General features: G+C 36.2%; 1 long non-coding RNA gene across 2 annotated transcripts; it reads left to right on the top strand.

The window, feature by feature from the left end:
- LOC107609047 lies at nucleotides 813-9,730 on the top strand. Of its 2 annotated transcripts, none has more exons than XR_001613052.2 (3): nucleotides 813-1,333; nucleotides 1,451-1,657; nucleotides 9,471-9,730. It is a non-coding gene; the product is annotated as an uncharacterized LOC107609047 (long non-coding RNA). The 2 variants fall into 2 exon arrangements; XR_002350027.1 differs by lacking the exon at nucleotides 9,471-9,730 and adding an exon at nucleotides 3,457-3,475.

The raw sequence follows: 15,400 nt of genomic DNA on the forward strand, positions 1-15,400 counted from the left end.
TTTCATGTCCCTTATCACAAAAACCCTAAAATATCTCATAACCAATAACAAGACGCTTCATTGCAATTCCTAGGGAGAACGATCCGAGGTTCTGTAACATCCCGCATTTTTGAAAATCTAAATATAAATAAATTGTGATTTTATCTTGTTAAGTTTAAATTTTGTAATTTTAGAAATTATTTTGTTAGAAATAATTAAATAGACTCAGAGATAGTTTTATTTTGAATCAATTAATATTTTTAAGTAATCTTATTATGATAGAATATTTTATATAATTTTAGTAATTAAAAAATAAGAAAGAATTGTACAATTTAATTTAAGTAACTTTTATTCTAAAAAAGTTACGATTTATTTTATTAATTTGATATCCTATTTTATAAATCAATCAATTAAGAGTAATTAAATGAGTTTAACCGTATATTATAAAAATGTGATTAATATACTTATTTTATAATTTAAATTAGAAATAATTAATTGAACTTAGCAATATGTTAATAAATAATGTTCTTAGATATTTTTAATAGAGTATATTTGATTTTAAAATTACTCTACTCTTCAATTTTATCAAAATATCTATTCATATCTATCTATATTCTTTTATAAAATCTTAATTTTAACCCTAATATCACAAATTCTTAATTTATAACCTAAATTCCTAAATCTACAATCAGAAAGGGAAAGATTTAAAATTACTCTACTCTTCAATTTTATCAAAATATCTATTCATATCTATCTATATTCTTTTATAAAATCCTAATTTTAACCCTAATATCACAAATTCCTAATTTATAACCTAAATTCCTAAATCTACAATCAGAAAGGGAAAGAAAGGGCACGGGGAGCTTAAGGGGAAAAAACAGAAGGGAAGAAAGAAGGAAACGGAGAGTAGAGGGAGAGGGTGACGGAACAGAGAAGAAGAGGGAGAAGTGGATTGTCATCGGGGAGGGAGGAGACTGCCACCGTCGTGAGCCATCACTGTTCGCTGCCGTTGAGTACACGGACCAGAGGGAGACGCGAGCAGTGACTGAGAGGAAGCTCCGTCCTCGTCGCCGTTCCATAGTCGCTGTTGAAGCCAACCTCGTTGTCGTCGAATCGTTGCTGCTGTGCCGCCATCAAGTCTGAGTTGAGGAAAGGAGACGTGGAGTCGGTGTCGCCCAGAGAGAAACGCGAATGGCGAGGCGAAGCAGAACGCATGGTGGGAAGGCTTTCCTTGCCACTGCCGCCGCCGGAATCATGAACCAAGGTGGAGGAGAAGGCCGTCTTCCCCGTTGCTGCTATAATCAGCCGTGCTGCTGCCGGTGCTTCCTTGTTCTGTTATTCCTTTCTAATTCTTGTAAGACATTCTTCTTCTGAACCTCCACTTGACGTTCTTGTTTATTCCGCTGCCATTTTATTAGCCTTACTCTTGTTCCAATTTAATTTAGCCCCTGTTCCACCCCTGAATTTCCAGAATTATTACTCTACCCAATATGAATTCATTGTTTTGCTCACTGTCGTGGCCAACTCGCGTTGCTGCTGCCCTGTCAAAGCTGTTGTGAGTGTTGCTAACATTGGCGGATAAGGGATGAAGGAGCTGCTGCATTTTGGGTGCAGCCCAACCAGTCATCACGCCACAATTCCGTATTCGGTTTCGGTTTCTATGAAATTCGACATTGAGGTAGGGGATTTAAAACGATTTCAATTTAAGAATGCCTACAAGGTTTATTGAATAACTACAAATAGATTTAATAGATGTGAGTAATTGATTGATTATGTGAGTATTGAATTGTGACTGAAATTGTGATTGGGATGGTTGAAATTGTGATTTGGAATAGTTGATTGGTAATATTGATTGATTATGTGGATTGGGAATTACTAGTTATGATTTTTCAAAGTTAAAATGTAAAACTTGATTTTCTGCATTATTTTTAAAGGAAGCCAGAAACTTTGAAAAACTATAACTATTTCTGTGATTATCGGAATTGCGTGGGACCAAGTTCGGATTGAGCTTGGGGATATAGGGAACTGGACTGCTGAATTTGAGACTTTTTTACCAAGTTTATGATTTATAGTGAATTTTTGAATCATGGATGTCAAAACTGGTTTTTCTGCAGAACGTTTAACGCAGCAGCAACTTAATTCCTCTATTGGAAATTCTGCAGTTTGAATTTTGAAATGGAACCAATTTTAACTAAAACTTTATTCCTATTATTTTAATGCCGTAAAATTTCAGAACAATTGAACTTGTAGTTTTAAAGATACGAATTTTTGAAGGATGATGCATTATGCAGAAAAAGCCAGATTCTGTTTCTTAAATTAGTAAATTTGGGAGTTTATAACTTTTGATCCTGGATAGATATTGAGATGCAACCAATTGGAGGTGAAAATTAAGTATGTTTAGTATATTTGATTTAAATTTCAGGATTTTCCATGTTTTAATAAGTGAGTTATGGGACTTGGAAGAGGTTGTGTTCAATGATTTGTAAAACAGAATTCTGCAGAAAATTACCTAACTTCCAAGCTACGTAACTCCTTCATTAAAAATGGTATGACCCTGGAACCAATTGAGAAAGAAATTTGGATGAGTTATGTTTAACCATATTAATTTTGAAGGTAGTTGGATTTAATTTCGATTTTATATGAAATTTCAAATGTTGTATGGTGCTGCTGTCTTCGGGTTTTAAAACACTGCAGAACAGTCACGGTTTTGCTTATATTCCCGAAGCTATAGTCAGCGAAAAATTATGATTTTTGAATTAATAGAAAGCTTAATCCGAGACGGTCGCATGGATATAAAGTTTGCGCAATTCCAAATTCATTTGATATTTTAAAAACAAAATGGAAATCAGGCTGCCAAGTTGTGTTGGTAATTATTTTGGATATGGAATTTAAGAAATAGATTTTCTATTATCAAATATTTTTGAGAATATATTGCTGTGGCAAATGCTGAAAGAGGCTGATGAATTGTTGAGAAAGAAGGAACCCGTAAGGGTGGATAAGTCCTATTTTTAAAGGAGATTATGTCCAAATTTTTATAAAAAATATAAGGACTTAATCAAAATAAATATTCAAGGCTTATTTAATAATAATAACTTCAATGATTCTTTTAAGAAAAGAATATTTGATTTATGAGATTGTTGGCAAGGGCGTGGGTCTAGTCCCGCTTGTGTATTTGCAATTATGAAAGAAAAAGGAAAGAGTAAAGTACTTATTGTATGATTGTCTGTTGCTTGAGGCAACTCAAGAGATATTATATATATATTTGTTGCTTAATGCAACCCAAGAGATATTATTTATTTGTTTGTTGCTTAATGCAACCCAAGAGATGTTTGTTTATTTATCTGTTGCCCTGAGGCAACCCAAGAGTAATTTTCCGTTCCAAGAGTATATATTTCCTACGAGTAGAAAGCAGAGGCTGTCTCAATAGAGCTGCTAATAATTATATGCGCATTTATTTGAACGGAAAATCGTATGCAGGAAATCGTGAACTCGTGACCGGATAAATGTCGGGAATGCAGGTGCTAACCGACACATGAGCTCATGGCCTGTACTAGGACTAGACATTCATCATATGCATCTATGTGACGTTGTTTGGGTGTGCATATTGTAATTGGTTTGCCTAACTAAATAATTCTGTTAACTGTTAATTGCTATATTTGATATAATTGCTCTTGATTGTGTTTGAACCTCATTACTTGTGTTTGAAATTGATTGGCTGGATTGTGGTGAATTGGGTGTTGGTTGAATTGCTTGGGCCTGAGGCCATGACTGGTTTGTGCTGGAAGTCTAGTTCCGTATAAAGTATCTGACTGGTTCAGCATAGACTTAATGAACCTATGCTTGGAGCAGGATGATCATTTATACCGCGTAGGTAACTTCTTTTATGTTATGGTCTAGTAAGGTATGAAAAATCAAACTGGTTCAGCATAGACATAATGAACCTATGACTGGGACAGGTTGGTCATTCATACAGTCTAGGAAACTTTTAAAAGTTTTACAAGAAAAATATGGATTTAGGATATTGAGTAATTAACTAATGCTTTTAAAGAAAGTTAGTTTCCTTTTAGATGTCTATGAATGCAGTTAACTATTTGCGCTTTTTATGTGATTATTGTTATTTGTGAATGTTTGAATCATGTCATTAATGAATAAAAACAAAATTTTCTGGCATTTTCTTAAAATTGAAACGCGAACTCGATACAAAGGCTCGATAATTAAGTAGTTAATATTAGAAAAGGTCATGTAACGTTCTTTCTAGTATAAATACCCTGACTTAAGCAAGGTATTTTGCTGGAAGGGATGTTACAATATGGTATCAGAGCAGTCCTTCCTGTAGAGCCTTGGGAGTGGACTGACTATGCTTCATTGCATACTCTGAGTGTCTGTCATGCTTTATAGCTTGTTCTGATGACAAGAGTTTGTGTTTTATATGCATGACTGTTTGATGATTAATGCTATTAGATTACCATTGCATACCTCATGGTATCAAGTTTGGCCAACTTAATACTAATGATTTATGTATATAGAAATACTAATGGGTTATCATAGACGAAATAGCAGTGTTAAGTCACGCGAATCACGAGGTTTTGGGGACGATAGAAACTAAATTCTAGAGACTAGTTCTGTTTCAACGTATGCTCTTTATTCGTGCTTAGCGTTATCTCTTTCTCTACTAATTGTAATGGGATTTCTAATTTTTGATCTCTTTCTTACTAACCTTGTATTATCATTCGTGCACGTCCTTGCTTGACTCTGTATCTGGTTGTTGTTTGAATCTTTTGGAACATTTATCCTTACCTTGCAAACTCTATGCTCCTTGCTCTGAACTCTGATTTATCTCGGTGCAACATACCATTTCTTGTAATTTCCTTCTTGAGTACTTGTTTCAGATTCTCTTCGAGAAAAATTTTAATTTAAATCTTTTCTTACTTGGCTGTATCCACAACCATTGCTTAAATTTTGATGGGATTGTTTTTAATTCGGTCTAGACTTTCTTACATAAACTCTAAAACTTCTTTATATAGTTTAATCTTGTTTATCTGTGATATACCACTTATCTTTTATTGATTTATAGAAAATCTTATTTCAAAATTTATTCTTTAAATAGAAGCTGATTTTCAGCCAACTTTATTATACTTTTATAGCTATTCTTACCTGATTATGTATTTAAGTATCCTCCAAGATTTTTAAAGAAAATATTTTGCCCTTAACACCAAACAAGCTTTAATTTACAAACCATGCATGATTTGTTTTGATTTGAAAATTAAATCGATATAACATATTATTTATACTAAGTTTAAGTACTTTGAAAAATGTTAGATTTATATATATTCTTTTGAAAAAGATAAACTAATTCCCTCTATTTCAAATTGAAGTTGTTCAAAATTGTTGTACTATTTTTCCTAATGATGTTCATATTGAAACTGTTCGATTCAAAATTTCTTCTAAGCTTTGAATTAACTTCCTTTATGCTCCATTTCATTGCTTATATATATCCTTGTTTATTGATGATCTCACGTATTCCTTCAAATCCTTGCGAAATACCATCTTGTTCAATTGTGGATTTGAGTATTCCTCCAGTTTCTCTCATAAACCTTTCGTGCCGTTTGTCTTTCTCTTCTCATGTTTCGTATTCCTTATATGCGCTAGTTCTTAGGGACGCGATTTGTGTGTACGGAAAGTGAATTTGATCAGTATACGAAGTTATAAGGAGTTTAATTCTGAGGCGACAAGAGGAAGTGGTTGTGCTTTGTTAAGAGTTCTAAACGAATATTGTGCCTATTTGATTTTGGATTTTGAAATTTGGTTTGCATTAAATTATTTTTATCAACTTTTGCATCACCTAATATATTTTCTTGTGTTTGTGATATAATTTTCTTGGTATCTTTAAAATATTCAAAAGGGGATGTGAATATGAATCTTTTCTCCATCTTATATCAATTTTCGAGGGCGAAAATTTTTGTAAGTTGGATAGAATGTAACATCCCGCATTTTTGAAAATCTAAATATAAATAAATTGTGATTTTATCTTGTTAAGTTTAAATTTTGTAATTTTAGAAATTATTTTGTTAGAAATAATTAAATAGACTCGGAGATAGTTTTATTTTGAATCAATTAATATTTTTAAGTAATCTTATTATAATAGAATATTTTATATAATTTTAGTAATTGAACGCGAATGGCGAGGCGAAGCAGAACGCATGGTGGGAAGGCTTTCCTTGCCACTGCCGCCGCCGGAATCATGAACCAAGGTGGAGGAGAAGGCCGTCTTCCCCGTTGCTGCTATAATCGGCTGTGCTGCTGCCGGTGCTTCCTTGTTCTGTTATTCCTTTCTAATTCTTGTAAGACATTCTTGTTCTGAACCTCCACTTGACGTTCTTGTTTATTCCGCTGCCATTTTATTAGCCTTACTCTTGTTCCAATTTAATTTAGCCCCTGTTCCACCCCTGAATTTCCAGAATTATTACTCTACCAAATATGAATTCATTGTTTTGCTCACTGTCGTGGCCAACTCGCGTTGCTGCTGCCCTGTCAAAGCTGTTGTGAGTGTTGCTAACATTGGCGGATAAGGGATGAAGGAGCTGCTGCATTTTGGGTGCAGCCCAACCAGTCATCATGCCACAATTCCGTCTTCGGTTTCGGTTTTTATGAAATTCGACATTGAGGTAGGGGGTTTAAAACGATTTCAATTTAAGAATGCCTACAAGGTTTATTGAATAACTGCAAATAGATTTAATAGATGTGAGTAATTGATTGATTATGTGAGTATTGAATTGTGACTGAAATTGTGATTGGAATGGTTGAAATTGTGATTTGGAATAGTTGATTGGTGATATTGATTGATTATGTGGATTGGGAATTGTTTGATGACTTATTGTTGAGAATTACTGAATTTTAATGGGTTATGTTGGATTTGTTGCCGTTGAGTTGTTATTTGGTATATTGTAATGTTAATGAACTTGGTTGGTGGTTGATTTGGAATTGGTTTTGAGGGGTTTTGAAGGGTTGGATTTTGAATACTAAATAGATTGCTGAAAAACTGATTTTTGAAATTAAAAGGTGACTTTGGAAGTGAATCAGTTATTCAACGATAATCAAAATGATATAAGAGCAAAAGCTGAGTAAAGTGTAATAAAAGTTGTTGTTGGGACTCAATTTTGAGAAGTTTGAATTAATTATAGAACTAGTTATGATTTTTCAAAGTTAAAATGTAAAACTTGATTTTCTGCATTATTTTTAAAGGAAGCCGGAAACTTTGAAAAACTATAACTATTTCTGTGATTATCGGAATTGTGTGGGACCAAGTTTGGATTGAGCTTGGGGATATAGGGAACTGGACTGCTGAATTTGAGACTTTTTCACTAAGATTATGATTTATGGTGAATTTTTGAATCATGGATGTCAAAACTGGTTTTTCTGCAGAACGTTTAACGCAGCAGCAACTTGATTCCTCTATTGGAAATTCTGTAGTTTGAATTTTGAAATGAAACCAATTTTAAATAAAACTTTATTCTTATTATTTTAATGCCGTAAAATTTCAGAACAATTGGACTTGTAGTTTTAAAGATATGAATTTTTGAAGGATGATGCATTATGCAGAAAAAGCCAGATTCTGTTTTCTTAAATTAGTAACTTTGGGAGTTTATAAATTTTGATCCTGGATCGATATTGAGATGAAACTAATTGGAGGTGAAAATTAAGTATGTTTAGTATATGTGATTTAAATTTCAGGATTTTCCATGTTTTAATAAGTGAGTTATGGGACTTGGAAGAGGTTGTGTTCAATGATTTGTAAAACAGAATTCTGCAGAAAATTACCTAACTTCCAAGCTACGTAACTCCTTCATTAAAAATGGTATGACCCTGGAACCAATTGAGAAAGAAATTTGGATGAGTTATATTTAATCACATTAATTTTGAAGGTAGTTGGATTTAATTTCGATTTTATATGAAATTTCAAATGTTGTATGGTGCTGCTGTCTTCTGGTTTTAAAACACTGCAAAACAGTCACAGTTTTGCTTATATTTCCGAAGCTATAGTCAGCGAAAAATTATGATTTTTGATTTAATAGAAAGCTTAATCCGAGACGGTCGCATGGATATAAAGTTTGTGCAATTCCAAATTCATTTGATATTTTAAAAACAAAATAGAAATCAGGCTGCCAAGTTGTGTTGGTAATTATTTTGGATATGAAATTTAAGAAATAGATTTTCTATTATCAAATGTTTTTGAGAATATATTGCTGTGGCAAATGCTGAAAGAGGCTGATGAATTGTTGAGAAAGAAGGAACCCGTAAGGGTGGATAAGTCCTATTTTTAAAGGAGATTATGTCCAAATTTTTATAAAAAATATAAGGACTTAATCAAAATAAATATTCAAGGCTTATTTAATAATAATAACTTCAATGATTCTTTTAAGAAAAGAATATTTGATTTATGAGATTGTTGGCAAGGGCATGGGTCTAGTCCCGCTTGCGTATTTGCAATTATGAAAGAAAAAGGAAAGAGTAAAGTACTTATTGTATGATTGTCTGTTGCTTGAGGCAACCCAAGAGATATTATATATATATTTGTTGCTTAATGCAACCCAAGAGATATTATTTATTTGTTTGTTGCTTAATGCAACCCAAGAGATGTTTGTTTATTTATCTGTTGCCCTGAGACAACCCAAGAGTAATTTTTCGTTCCCAAGAGTATATATTTCCTGCGAGTAGAAAGCAGAGGCTGTCTCAATAGAGCTGCTAATAATTATATGCGCATTTATTTGAACGGAAAATCGTATCCGGGAAATCGTGAACTCGTGACCGGATAAATGTCGGGAATGCAGGTGCTAACCGACACATGAGCTCGTGGCCTGTACTAGGACTAGACATTCATCATATGCATCTATGTGACATTGTTTGGGTGTGCATATTGTAATTGGTTTGCCTAAATGAATAATTCTGTTAACTGTTAATTGCTATATTTGATATAATTGCTCTTGATTGTGTTTGAACCTCATTACTTGTGTTTGAAATTGATTGGCTGGATTGTGGTAAATTGGGTGTTGGTTGAATTGCTTGGGCCTGAGGCCATGACTGGTTTGTGTTGGAAGTCTAGTTCTGTATAAAGTATTTGACTGGTTCAGCATAGACTTAATGAACCTATGCTTGGAGCAGGATGATCATTTATACCGCGTAGGTAACTTCTTTTATGTTATGGTCTAGTAAGGTATGAAAAATCAAACTGGTTCAGCATAGACTTAATGAACCTATGACTGGGACAGGTTGGTCATTCATACAGTCTAGGAAACTTTTAAAAGTTTTACAAGAAAAATATGGATTTAGGATATTGAGTAATTAACTAATGCTTTTAAAGAAAGTTAGTTTCCTTTTAGATGTCTATGAATGTAGTTAACTATTTGCGCTTTATTCTTTACTTTCACGGCATTCTCGACCTCTACTGAGAACATGTGGTTTGGTTCTCACCCCCAAATTTTCCACCCTTTCAGTGACACAGGTTTGAAGACGCAATTTGAAGCTGCGAGCGATTAGTAGATTTTCTTTATGGTCTTAATTGCTTTCATAGAGTCCCCTCGCTATTGTCCTTTGAGATTTTATTTTACATAGAGGGGTAGGTTTAGTATATTGTATTTGAGTTTTATTTGGTCTCTTTTGTATAAGAATTATTATCAATAATATTTATGTGATTATTGTTATTTGTGAATGTTTGAATCATGTCATTAATGAATAAAAACAAAATTTTCTGGCATTTTCTTAAAACTGAAACACGAACTCGATAATTAAGTAGTTAACATTAGAAAATGTCACGTAACGTTCTTTCTAGTAGAAATACCTTGACTTAAGCAAGGTATTTTGCTGGAAGGGATGTTACAGGTTCAATGCTTCGGTTTATAAATTTAGGGGTTTGTACTAGTGACAAACAAATTTTTGTATGAAAGGATTATTGATTGGTTTAGAAACTATACTTTACAACGAGACTTCATTAGAGAAATTCTAAACCGTCAAGAAACCTTCTCATCAAAAATGATAAACCCCGTTTTTAGGGTTTATCATGTGTATATTTTAAGGGTTTTATCAATGATCTTCCACACTTATTCATATAAAACTGCATGATTTTGTGTTCCTCTCCCCACTTTGCTTCATAGATGAAAACATGCTTCTTTTGCATCAAAAATTGATATATTGTAATCCTCCTCTATTACCATTCGATGCCTTGATCCTTTTGTTAAGTGGTTTCAGAAGTTATAGGGCAAAAATGGCTAAGAGGAGTGAAGGAAGCATGCATGAATGGAAGGATGCGTACTCATAGAGCCGGCGCGCTTGTATGGCTGGGCTATATTTCCTATGACGCGCACGCGTACTGCACGCCAGCGCGTAGGTTGCGAAAAACTCCAGGTGCGTGTACGCGTACTGTGCGCGTACGCGCCGATTTGCGCACGTGATTTTTTTAAAAGGAAAAGGTGACCAGCAATTTCAGGCAGTCCCAGGCCCAATTTTGGAGCAGAATTTTGGAGGCAAAAACTTAAGAAGAGCAAGGATTAGGGGGGGTTAGGACAATTAGTCATAATTTTAGATATTTTGGGTAGTTAGTTACATTTTGTTTAGAGAGAGAAACTCCAACTTCTCTCTAGGATTTCACTTCCTCCATTGCAATTCTCCTTTAATTTCTTGGTGAGATACATTGCTAATTCACTTTTATTTTGATACAAGTTGTAGATCTACCCTTCTTCTACTCTCAATTGATGCTCTTTTGATTCAATCTCTTAGATCTAGATTTGTTTGACTTTGCTACTTTGAATTTTGATTAATGAATTGAGAAATTTCATTCATTTGCTTGATTGTTGATGATTGTTTGGGTTGGATAGTTTAAATTCAATTTTCTTCTCTTAATTACATCATGTCCTCTATGAGTGCCTACCAATTATTTGTGATAATGACAACCCTAGTTATGGAGTATATTTCTCTTACATGGCTTAGGGGTTAAGTTATTGGTGACACTTGAGTAGTGGATATCAATTCTTGACTAGGAATTGAGAATTGCTAATTGACTTGGAGTGCACTAAAGTTAGACCTTCCTAGGGTGAGACTAGGACTTGTGACTCAAGTTAGTTACTCTCACTTGACTTTCCTCCATTATTAGGGGGTTAACTAAGTGAAGTAATAATCAACACCTATCACAATTGAAGGAAACTATAATGATGGGACTTCCAATACTTACCCTTAGCCAAGGCCTTTATCTGAATTAATTGTTGTTTGCTTTTGTTAGCTTGAATTCTTGCACCAACTCTCAAAACCATAAAAGACTTCCTAATCAATGATGTGCATTCTAAGGCAATTTCTAGGGAGAATGGCCCGGGAATAATACTCTCGATCATAGATTTTAGAATTGTTTGATGAGATATTTGCTTGTTGGTTAGACTATACTCACGAATGAATTCTTGCTAAATTCTAATCGGCATACGAATATTTCGGTTCATCAAAATGGCGCCGTTGCCGGGGAATTGTAATGGTGTTATGTTATTGGTTATTGTACATATATGAATATTCTGAATAGTTTGCTTGTTTGATTTAGTAGCTAGATTTTATTTGTGCCTTCTATTTTTGTCTTTGCTATTATGAATTCTCACCCTCTTGGCTATGAGTTTGGTTCTAATTGTGTTGTAGGAAATATGACCTTCAATGACCACATGTATCAATGATGGAACCAACAAAGATGGGAGGAGTCTCAAGGAATTGATCACTCCTATTGCCAACAACATCCGGATACTTATAGGTATAATCACCATCCTAATACATGTCAATTCAATGGCTATGGTGAATATTCTTGTGACAATCAACAACCAACATCATATGCCTATGAATCTTGTCCTCAACATGAACCTCAACCATACTCACAATCCTTTCCATACCAAACATCTTCCTATGATCCATATCGACCAATCACCCATGCCATTTCCTTGTGACCGTTATGAGCAAGAACCTTTGGAACCACCACAACCCTATCATGGCTACTATGAAGAATCACCTCAATACTCACCATCTCCATACCCCTACCAAAAAGAACCACCTTCCTACTATGAATCCTTTCTCCAAAATAATGAACTCTCTTATCCACCCCAAGCCCTAATAGATGATTCTCTTACCTTGCTACTTCAAGGACAAGTGGATATGCAAAGGAACACCCTAGAGTTTGTGACTAACTTGACCAAGGTAGTGCATACTTTAGCCTACCAATGCTTAAATACTCAAGGTGCTTCCGTGGCCACATATGAAAAAGCAAAAGAAGAGCAAAGTATGAAGGAGAAATTGGAAAATCCGGTGAAGAAGAAGGAAGAGTCAAATTTTGTGTTGGAACAATTGGAGAAGCCTATGGTTATTGAAAAAAAGGAAGAAGTGGTTGAGGATTTAGGAGATGTTAAAAGTCCATGGGAATGTAGCATCATGGAACACTCCTCCAAGAAACTTGATATTGATGTTGAGGAGGGTGCACAACCTCCAAGGCATATCATAGTTGAAGACTTGGAAGAGGTTTATCAAGAGATGGATTCAATCATGGAGGAATTTCTATCTACAATTGAATCCTCTCCCATTGGACATGAAGTCGAAATTATAGAAGAATGTGCACAACCTCCCATACACTTGGTGAGTAATGAAAAAGAGAGTGAATTGGAAGAAAGCTACCAAGGGGAAAAGGTTGAAATAAAAAAAGCTTGCAAATAGGTGGAAACAACTAAAGAAAAGCCTAAAGAAGTAAACCTTGCATTGTCTAAGTGTGGGGAGGTCTCCCTCCCCAAGTCACCATCCAACACAACATTCAAGTGGGTAAAATTCTTATCCCTAAGCTTTACTTTCTCACTTGAATATGGTTTAATTGAAAATAATGGTCAACTTAGAGCTCTTTGTGGAGTTAAGAGTAGGAAAGAGTTGTGTAGTGGTTGGAAACATCATTCTAAGCTCATGACGGTTGTATGCTCAAAGTTCAAAAGCAATGGTTGGTGTGGAATCGAATTGAATGGGTTTAGGAGAATGTTTGGTTGCCTAAATGAGAATTCACAATCATTATCACCCAGATCTAACGATGGTAATCAACAACAAAATGGGTGCAAGAACAAGGTTTGGGACCCTGGAATTCAATTCTACAACCAACACTCTTGGGGTCTTGTTACTTGCTCGAGCTTACTTGAAGGCTTTATGCGCCTAATTTGGGATCCCGGTGGTCATTGGAGATGCAAACAATGGTGGGGATTCAAGGATGAATTCAAGCATAAGCCACCATCGCAAGGACCCCACCCAATGTCCAACTTAAGGACTTAAACTAAAAGTGTTAGGTGGGGACACCCCACCATGGTAAACTCTTTCCACTCTCTTGTAGTCTTGATTAATAAGTGAATTGAGTTACCATTGTAGATAGTTTTCTTTCCATATATTTGTTTCAATAAACTGGCTATAGGTTGCTTGTGGAGCAAACTCTTTTGCTTGTATTTGATGATTTTCAAAAAGCCAAAGAGATTTTTGTCATTTTGTATTTTTCAAGCTAATTTTGAGTTGTAGGTAGTGTTAGGAGGATTTTGAGCTATTTTTGCTATTTCGAAAAAAAAGGGGTCAAGGATGCGTACGCACGCTCTGCGCGTGCGCGTCCATACGCGGATACAGGCCCATACATTTTCCAGAGAGTTGGGCCATTCTCGCGCAAAAGCTGGGCCAATGGCACAACCAAGTGTACACGTGTGCGCACTGCGCGCATACGCGACACCACCCAAAACTTTGCAAATGCTCGCGCCCGCGCACATGGCGCGTGCGCGCCGATTCGCCAAAAACATTTCCAAGCCAAGGACCTGAGACTTGTGCCAGTTCTGGGCTGGCTTTGAGCCTTTAGCCTAACTCACCTCGCGCGGACGAGCATTGTACGCGTCTATGCCCAAACTCATATCTGTCGTCTACGCGGACGCGTACGGTTTGCGTCTGCACCCATGCTCTTATTTCTCATCTGCGCGAACGTGCATCTGCCGCCTCCGTGCCCCTCCTCCATTTTTTCAACCCACGCAAATGCGCACAAGGCGCTGCCGTGTCTATCTCGATTTTCACCGTCCGCGTGGACGTGCACGGTGCGCACACGCGCGTATTCAAATTCATTAACCCCAAAGGACGCGAGAACACCCTCACTCGCAGACCCCCTTTTTCACCCCCAGCGTTCCCTCCTCATCTTCTCCCTCCATAACCACCCTTAACTTTCACTCCTCCCTGCCACCACTGCCGAGCACCGCCGCAACTCCCGCGTCGCCGCCGCCACTCCTTTTCTTTCCTTCCATATTTCTTCCTCTCTTGCCTCTCAGTCGCCTTCTCTCACCATCTCCTTCCTCTTCCCTGCTCCACTCCCACGCCCACCACCAACCGCCGCGACGACCATTGTCGCTAACGAACCCCAAGCCACCACCCTACCCCCTCCACCGTTTCCTCTCCCGTCGCCACTATCCTTCCATCTCCCTCTCTTCACCACTCACACCCTTGCTCTGTTTCCTGCCCCGCCACTCACATCCCTCTGCGCCGCCACCACTGCTGAGTGGTGTTGCTACCATTCTGGGCAGTGATACGTCTGGTCCTCCCCTCTATTCCATTGCCATTTCTGCACCTCTGTTCCTAGGTTCCATAACCTGCACCATTACTCTGTTCTTTATTAATTTTTGTTAATTGGGTTTAGTTAATTAGTTGAATATTTTGCATGCTAGGATAGATAGATATAACTGCGGTTAGGTAGTTAGGTTGTGGTTAGAGGATTCTAGGCCTGATAATTGCTCCGTTCGTGTTTCTCTGTTTGAAATGCATATTCTTCGGTTTGCTGCTGCACATATACAGTCCTTGCTTTATCATGTTGATGCATTTTTTTTCCGCTGTTTACTATCTGGGAACGTCCATTTTACTGCCGGGATGCTGCCCAAATTTTTATAAATTCCTTGATTCCAACTTGTTACCTAGAATTGAACTTGCAATTTCCTCAATTAAGGTTACCCAACCTCACCAAGTTCAATTCTTAGGGTACTTGGTTAGCATTCCCGCATCCAATTTGATTCCCGCTGGTGTGCATTGGAAAAGCGTAGTTGAGAAATTATTTGGCGGTTTTCTATGTCAAATAACCTCACCTCGCTCATTAGTTTGGACCCTTCTGAGGCTTCACTTTTCAAAATAAGTCAAATACCTTTTTGATTTAAATTAAACTTTACATTTGACTTTAACCTATAACTTCTCTAAAGGGTTCATTCATTTCCAATAATTGGTGATTTTCACTAGTGTGACTTTCTTGGTTCAACTTCTTTCAATATGCTCTTCGTTACACATAGTGCACGTTCCATATACTTACACCAATTACTGCAAACTCAGTGATCATGGCATTGATTGATGACTTGCTTTCAATTAATTGCTT

The sequence above is a fragment of the Arachis ipaensis genome, chromosome B07 (genome assembly GCF_000816755.2).
Source record: "Arachis ipaensis cultivar K30076 chromosome B07, Araip1.1, whole genome shotgun sequence".
Classification (NCBI taxonomy): domain Eukaryota; kingdom Viridiplantae; phylum Streptophyta; class Magnoliopsida; order Fabales; family Fabaceae; genus Arachis; species Arachis ipaensis.